The sequence below is a fragment of the Balaenoptera borealis genome (genome assembly GCF_965194805.1).
Source record: "Balaenoptera borealis genome assembly, chromosome: 2".
In the NCBI taxonomy this organism is placed as follows: Eukaryota; Metazoa; Chordata; class Mammalia; order Artiodactyla; family Balaenopteridae; genus Balaenoptera; species Balaenoptera borealis.
In genome coordinates this window covers 5,801,419-5,807,758 of record NC_138867.1, presented here as the reverse complement: position 1 = coordinate 5,807,758, position 6,340 = coordinate 5,801,419, and positions in this window count along the sequence as shown.

The window sequence follows — 6,340 nt, the reverse complement described above, 5'->3', positions numbered from 1 at the left end:
TGTTGGATTCTGTTTGCTAGTATTTTGTTGAGGATTTTTGCATCTATGTTCATAAGAGATATTGGCCTGTAGTTTTCTTTTTTGTGACATCTTTGTTTGGTTTTAGTATCAGGGTGTTGGTGGTCTCGTAGAATGAGTTTGGGAGTGTTCCTCCCTCTGCTATATTTTGGAAGAGTTTGAGAAGGATAGGTGTTAGCTTTTCTCTAAATGTTTGATAGAATTCGCCTGAGAAGCCATCTGTTCCTGGGCTTTTGTTTGTTGGAAGATTTTTAATCACAGTTTCAATTTCAGTGCTTGTGATTCATCTGTTTATATTTTCTATTTCTTCCTGGTTCAGTCTCAGAAGCTTGTGCTTTTCTAAGAATGTGTCCATTTCTTCCAGGTTGTCCATTTCATTGGTATATAGTTGCTTGTAGTAATCTCTCATGATCCTTTGTGTTTCTGCAGTGTCAGTTGTTACTTCTCCTTTTTCATTTCTAATTCTGTTCATTTGAGTCTTCACCCTTTTATTCTTGATGAGTCTGGCTAATGGTTTATCAATTGTGTTTATCTTCTCGAAGAACCAGCTTTTAATTTTATTGATCTTTGCTATCATTTCCTTCATTTCTTTTTCATTTATTTCTGATTTGATCTTTATGATTTCTTTCCTTCTGCTAACTTTGGGGTTTTTTGGTTCTTCTTTCTCTAATTGCTTTAGGTGTAAGGTTAGGTTGTTTATTTGAGATATTTCTTGTTTCTTGAGGTAGGATTGTATTGCTATGAACTTCCCTCTTAGAACTGCTTTTGCTGCATCCCATAGGTTTTGGGTCATCGTGTTTTCATTGTCATTTGTTTCTAGGTATTCTAGGTTATTAAGTAGTGTATTGTTTAACCTCCATGTGTTTGTGTTTTTTACAGATTTTTTCCTGTAATTGATATCTAGTCTCATAGCACTGTGGTCAGAAAGATACTTGATACGATTTCAATTTACTTAAATTTACCAAGGCTTGATTTGTGACCCAAGATATGATCTATCCTGGAGAATGTTCCATGCGCACTTGAGAAGAAAGTGTATTCTGTTGTTTTGGATGGAATGTCCTATATTTATCAATATCAATTGATAAATTGATATTTATCAATTAAGTCCATCTTGTTTAATGTATCATTTAAAGCTTGTGTTTCCACACTTATTTTCATTTTGGATGATCTGTCCATTGGTGAAAGTGGGGTATTAATGTCCCCTATTATGATTGTGTTACTGTCAATTTCCCCATTTATGACTGTTAGCCTTTGCCTTATATATTGAGGTGCTCCTATGTTGGGTGCATAAATATTTACAATTGTTCTTCTTCTTGGATTGATCCCTTGATCATTATGTAGTGTCCTTCTTTGTCTCTTTATCTTTGTCTTTGTCTTTATTTTAAAGTCTATTTTGTCTGATATGAGAATTGCTACTCCAGCTTTCTTTTGATTTCCATTTGCATGGAATATCTCTTTCCATCCCCTCACTTTCAGTCTGTATGTGTTGCTAGGTCTGAACTGTGTCGCTTGTAGACAGCATATATATGGGTCTTGTTTTTGTATCCATTTAGCTAGTCTATGTCTTTTGGCTGGAGCATTTAATCCATTTACATTTAAGGTAGTTATCAATATATATGTTCCTATTAACATTTTCTGAATTGTTTTGGGTTTGTTACTGTAGGTCTTATCCTTCTCCTGTGTTTCCTTCCTAGAGAAGTTCCTTTAGCATTTGTTGTAAAGCTGGTTTTGTGGTGCTGAATTCTCTTAGCTTTTGTGTGTCTGTAAAGGTTTTAATTTCTCCATCGAGTCTGAATGAGATTCTTTATGGTTAGAGTCATCTTGGTTGTAGGTTTTTCCCTTTCATCACTTAAATATGTCCTGCCACTCCCTTCTGTCTTGCAGAGTTTCTGCTGAAAGATCAGCTGTTAACCTTATGGGAATTTCCTTGTATGTTATTTGTTGTTTTTCCCTTGCTGCTTTTAATATTTTTTCTTTGTATTTAATTTTTGATAGTTTGATTAATATGTGTCTTGGCGTGTTTTTCCTTGGATTTATCCTGTATGGGACTCTCTGAGCTTTCTGGACTTGATTGACTATTTCCTTTCCCATATTAGGGAAGTTTTCAACTTTAAACTCTTCAAATATTTTCTCAGTCCCTTTCTTTTTCTCTTCTTCTTCTGGGACTCCTATAATTCGAATGTTGGTGTTTAATGTTGTCCCAGAGGTCTCTGGGACTGTCCTCAATTCTTTTCATTCTTTTTTCTTTACTCTGCTTTCTTTATTCTGCTCTGTGGTAGTTATTTCCAGTATTTTATCTTCCAGGTCACTTATCCGTTCTTCTGCCTCAGTTATTCTGCTATTGATTCCTTGTAGAGAATTTTAAATTTCATTTATTGTGTTGTTCATCATTGTTTGTTTGCTCTTTAGTTCTTCTAGGTACTTGTTAAACGTTTCTTGTATTTTCTCCATTCTATTTCCAAGATTTTGGATCATCTTTACTATCATTACCCTGAATTCTTTTTCAGGTAGACTGCCTATTTCCTATTCATTTGTTTGGTCTGGTGCGTTTTTACATTGCTCCTTCATATGCTGTGTATTTCTCTGTCTTCTCATTTTTCTTAACTTACTGTGTTTGGAGTCTCCTTTTTGCAGGCTGCAGGTTTGTAGTTCCCGTTGTTTTTGGTGTCCGGCCCCAGTGGGTAGGGTTGGTTCAGTGGGTTGTGTAGGCTTCCTGGTGGAGGGGACTGGTGCCTGTGTTCTGGTGGATGAGGCTGGTCTTGTCTTTCTGGTGGGCAGGACTGCATCTGGTGGTGTGTTTTGGGGTGTCTGTGACCTTATTATGATTTTAGGCAGCCTCTCTGTTCATGGTTGGGGCTGTGTTTCTGTCTTGCTAGTTGTGGCTTAGGGTGTCCAGCACTGTACCTTGCTGGTAATTGAGTGGAGCTGGGTCTTAGCATTGCGATGGAGATCTCTGGAAGAGCTTTCGCCATTTGATATTATGTGGAGCTGGGAGGTCTCTGGTGGAGCAATGTCCCGAAGTTGGCTCTCCCACCTCAGAGGCTCAGGCCTGACACCCGGCTGGAGCACCAAGACCCGGTCAGCCACATGGCTCAGAAGAAAACAGAGAAAAAATATGAAAGAAAGAAAGAAAGAAAGAAAGAAAGAAAGAAAAAAAGAAAGAAAGAAAGAAAGAAAAAAGAAAGAAAGAAAGAAAGAAAGAAAGAAAATGAAATAAAATAAAATGAAGTTATTAAAATAAAAAATAAAAAACAAATTATTAAAAATAAGAAAATAAAAAAGTAATAAAAAAAGAAGAGAGCAACCAAACCAATAAACAAATCCACCAGTTATAACAAGTGCTAAAAACTGTACAAAAAAAAAAAAAAAAAGTAGGACAGACAGAACTCTAGGACAAATGGTAAAAGCAAAGTTATACAGAGAAAATCACACAAAGGAGCATACACATACACACTCACAAAAAGAGGGAAAGAAAAAAGAAATATATATGTATATATACATTAAATTAAAAAAAAAAGGAAGAGAGCAGCCAAATCAATAAACAAATCTACCAAAGATAATAACCTCTAAATACTAAACTAAAATAAACATAAAACCAGAAACAAATTAGATGCAGAAAGGAAACCCCAAGTCTACAGTTGCTCCCAAAGTCCACCACCTCAATTTTGGGATGATTCATTGCCTATTCAGGTATTCCACAGATGCAGGTACATCAAGTTGATTGTGGAGATTTAATCTGCTGCTCCTGAGGCTGCTGGGAGAGATTTCCCTTTCTCTTCTTTGTTCGTACAGCTCCTGGGGTTCAGCTTTGGATTTGGACCCGTCTCTGCATGTAGGTTGCCTGAGGGCGTCTGTTCCCCGCCCAGACTTTTGGGAAGTCTGAGGTCTTCTGCCAGCATTCAGTAGGTGTTCCGTAGGAGTTGTTGCACATGCAGATGTATTTTTGATGTATTTGTGGGGAGGAAGGTGATCTCCACCTCTTACTCCTCCGCCATCTTGAAGGTCCCCCGCCCCTTGATTTTTGAATCTATCACTGGGGCTTCCCCCATTTCTCTGTGTTCTTGTCTTCCTAGTTTTGGGGACTCTCCTTCTCCTTTGTTTCCTAGGGTGTTTTGTGTGGGTGGTAGTGAGGGATGGAGAGAGAAGGGCAAAGAATAACCTCCTGTAGCTTTTCTGCCCCCACCAACACTCCCTGCTCCCACCACCATCCTCCTCAAGCTCAGCCCAGCCCACTGCTCTAGCAGGCAGTGTACCTGACTCCTACCTGTCCCTTACTTCTCATCTTGGGGTCCCACCTGCTCTTCACCCCCCCGGCTTAATTCTAGCCACACTCACCTGTCACCTCCTCCCTGCCCCTGCCACCCCATCAGCTCTTCCTGGAGTGATACTTGTGGTTGATGAGTGCATCTTGCCTCTGTCTCCCATCCTTGCCAGGTTAGCTGACCCTCCTGGACCCATCTCAGATGCTGGCTGATGCGCCTGCCATCTGATCCTGGTGGAAGAGCTGCCTTCCTCTGCACCCCTTCCTTAGGACACACAGGGCATCTCAGGACAGTGCTTTGCTTACGCAAGTGTCTGTGAGCCTTTTCAGGGCAAGCGCTGGGCCTTTTTCCTCTTGACATCACTACGTCTGTTTTGTTGCATGAAACTCAATTACTCTTCAGTACAGTCTAAGCTAAATTTTTAGAGAAATTCAGTTTTTAATTCAGACCTGAAGCTTAAATTAGATCCATGAGTGCTTGTGAAAGTCTCTGGAAACCTGATTATCAGCTACTGTGTTTGTTGTTTCCATTGGTGTTTGGTCCAAGGTATGCCCTAAGCGCCTGTGTTCCATGCCATTTTGCTGAAAGGAACTCTGAATTCCCCCACCCCCATCTCCCCAGAGGCATTATTTCCGTGGTGAGTAAGGGTCCCCACCGACCCCCTAGTAAAATACTGCACTTCAAGAGGAAGAGGTTGCCAGGTGTTTGTGGGCTGGTTAAATGGACCACTGGCCACCACAGTTACTCTTCCCATGGTTTTGGAGGGACCGAGGGCCACCAGCCAGGGGTGGGGAAAGTGCTGAGGGGCAGCAAGCTCCTGCTGACCCCTGGTCCTGGGCAGGGTAGGGTCCTGACTTCTTTTTTAAATTGATGTATAGTTGATGTACAATATTATATGTTACAGGTATAGAATATAGTGATTCACAATTTTTAAAGGTTATATTTCATTTATAGTTATTATAAAGTATTGGCTATATTCCTTGTGTTGTACAATGCATCCTCAGAGCTTCTTTATCTTATACATAACAGTTTCTACCCCTTCCTCTCCTATCCTTATGTTGCCCCTCCCCCCTTCCCTCTCCTCACTGGTAACCACTACTTTGTTCCCTATATCTGTGAGTCTGTTTCTTTTTGGTATATTCACTAGTTTATTGTATTTTTCAGATTCCACATATAAGTGATATCACACAGTATTTGTCTTACTCTGTCTGACTTATTTCGCTTAGCATAATGCCCTCCAAGTCCATCCCTATTGCTGCAAATGGCAAAATTTCATTCTTTTTTTTATAGCTGAGTAGTATTCCATTTTGACACCCATACTGGAAAAACAGATGAGCCCCCGTCCGGTCTTTTGCTCCACACCATGTGTGCCTGTTGGTGGCACTGTCCCTGCTCTGTGGGGAGAGGAGGAGAGCTGTGACACAGCTCCACTCAGGGCTGCAGTTTAGGTCCTGAGGAGAAAGAGGGGGCACGGCATGGCCCAGAGACATCCACAGACGCCCTGGCACAGGATGGCACAGGCTGGAAAGTCTTCCCCGCAAGAAGCCAGCGTGAGTGACAGCCCATTTATGAGCATTTGTGTGTGAGTGTGTTTACCGAGCTTGAGTAAACGCACCGAGTGCTACCGAGTGTGCGAGAGCTGCCTGGTATTAACCGAGTGGTGCCCTTACCTGGATCTTGCAAAATGGAGCTCAGACAAAATAGCAGCATCGACAAAACCACAGCAAGCACTCTGCCACTTTGGCAGAATTTTCCAGGTCCTGGTCTCTCCCGCCTCCCCCTCTTCCTGCCACAGTGTCTGAGATTATTTTAGGGCTCCAGCCAGACCAGGAAAACACTTTAATTTATAGGCAACCAAATTCCAGACTCAAAGACCATTGCTTTTATTGTACCATTATTGCTTTTTGGGGTGGCAGGTAGCACTGTCAGAATTTTTCTGAGACCAAAAATGAAGGTCAATTAAAGGGAGCTTGTAATTAAATAGTTCACAAATGTCTCATGAACTAATTAAGTTGTATTTCACTTTTATTAGCTGCCCAGTTTGACAAGTGTAATGATTT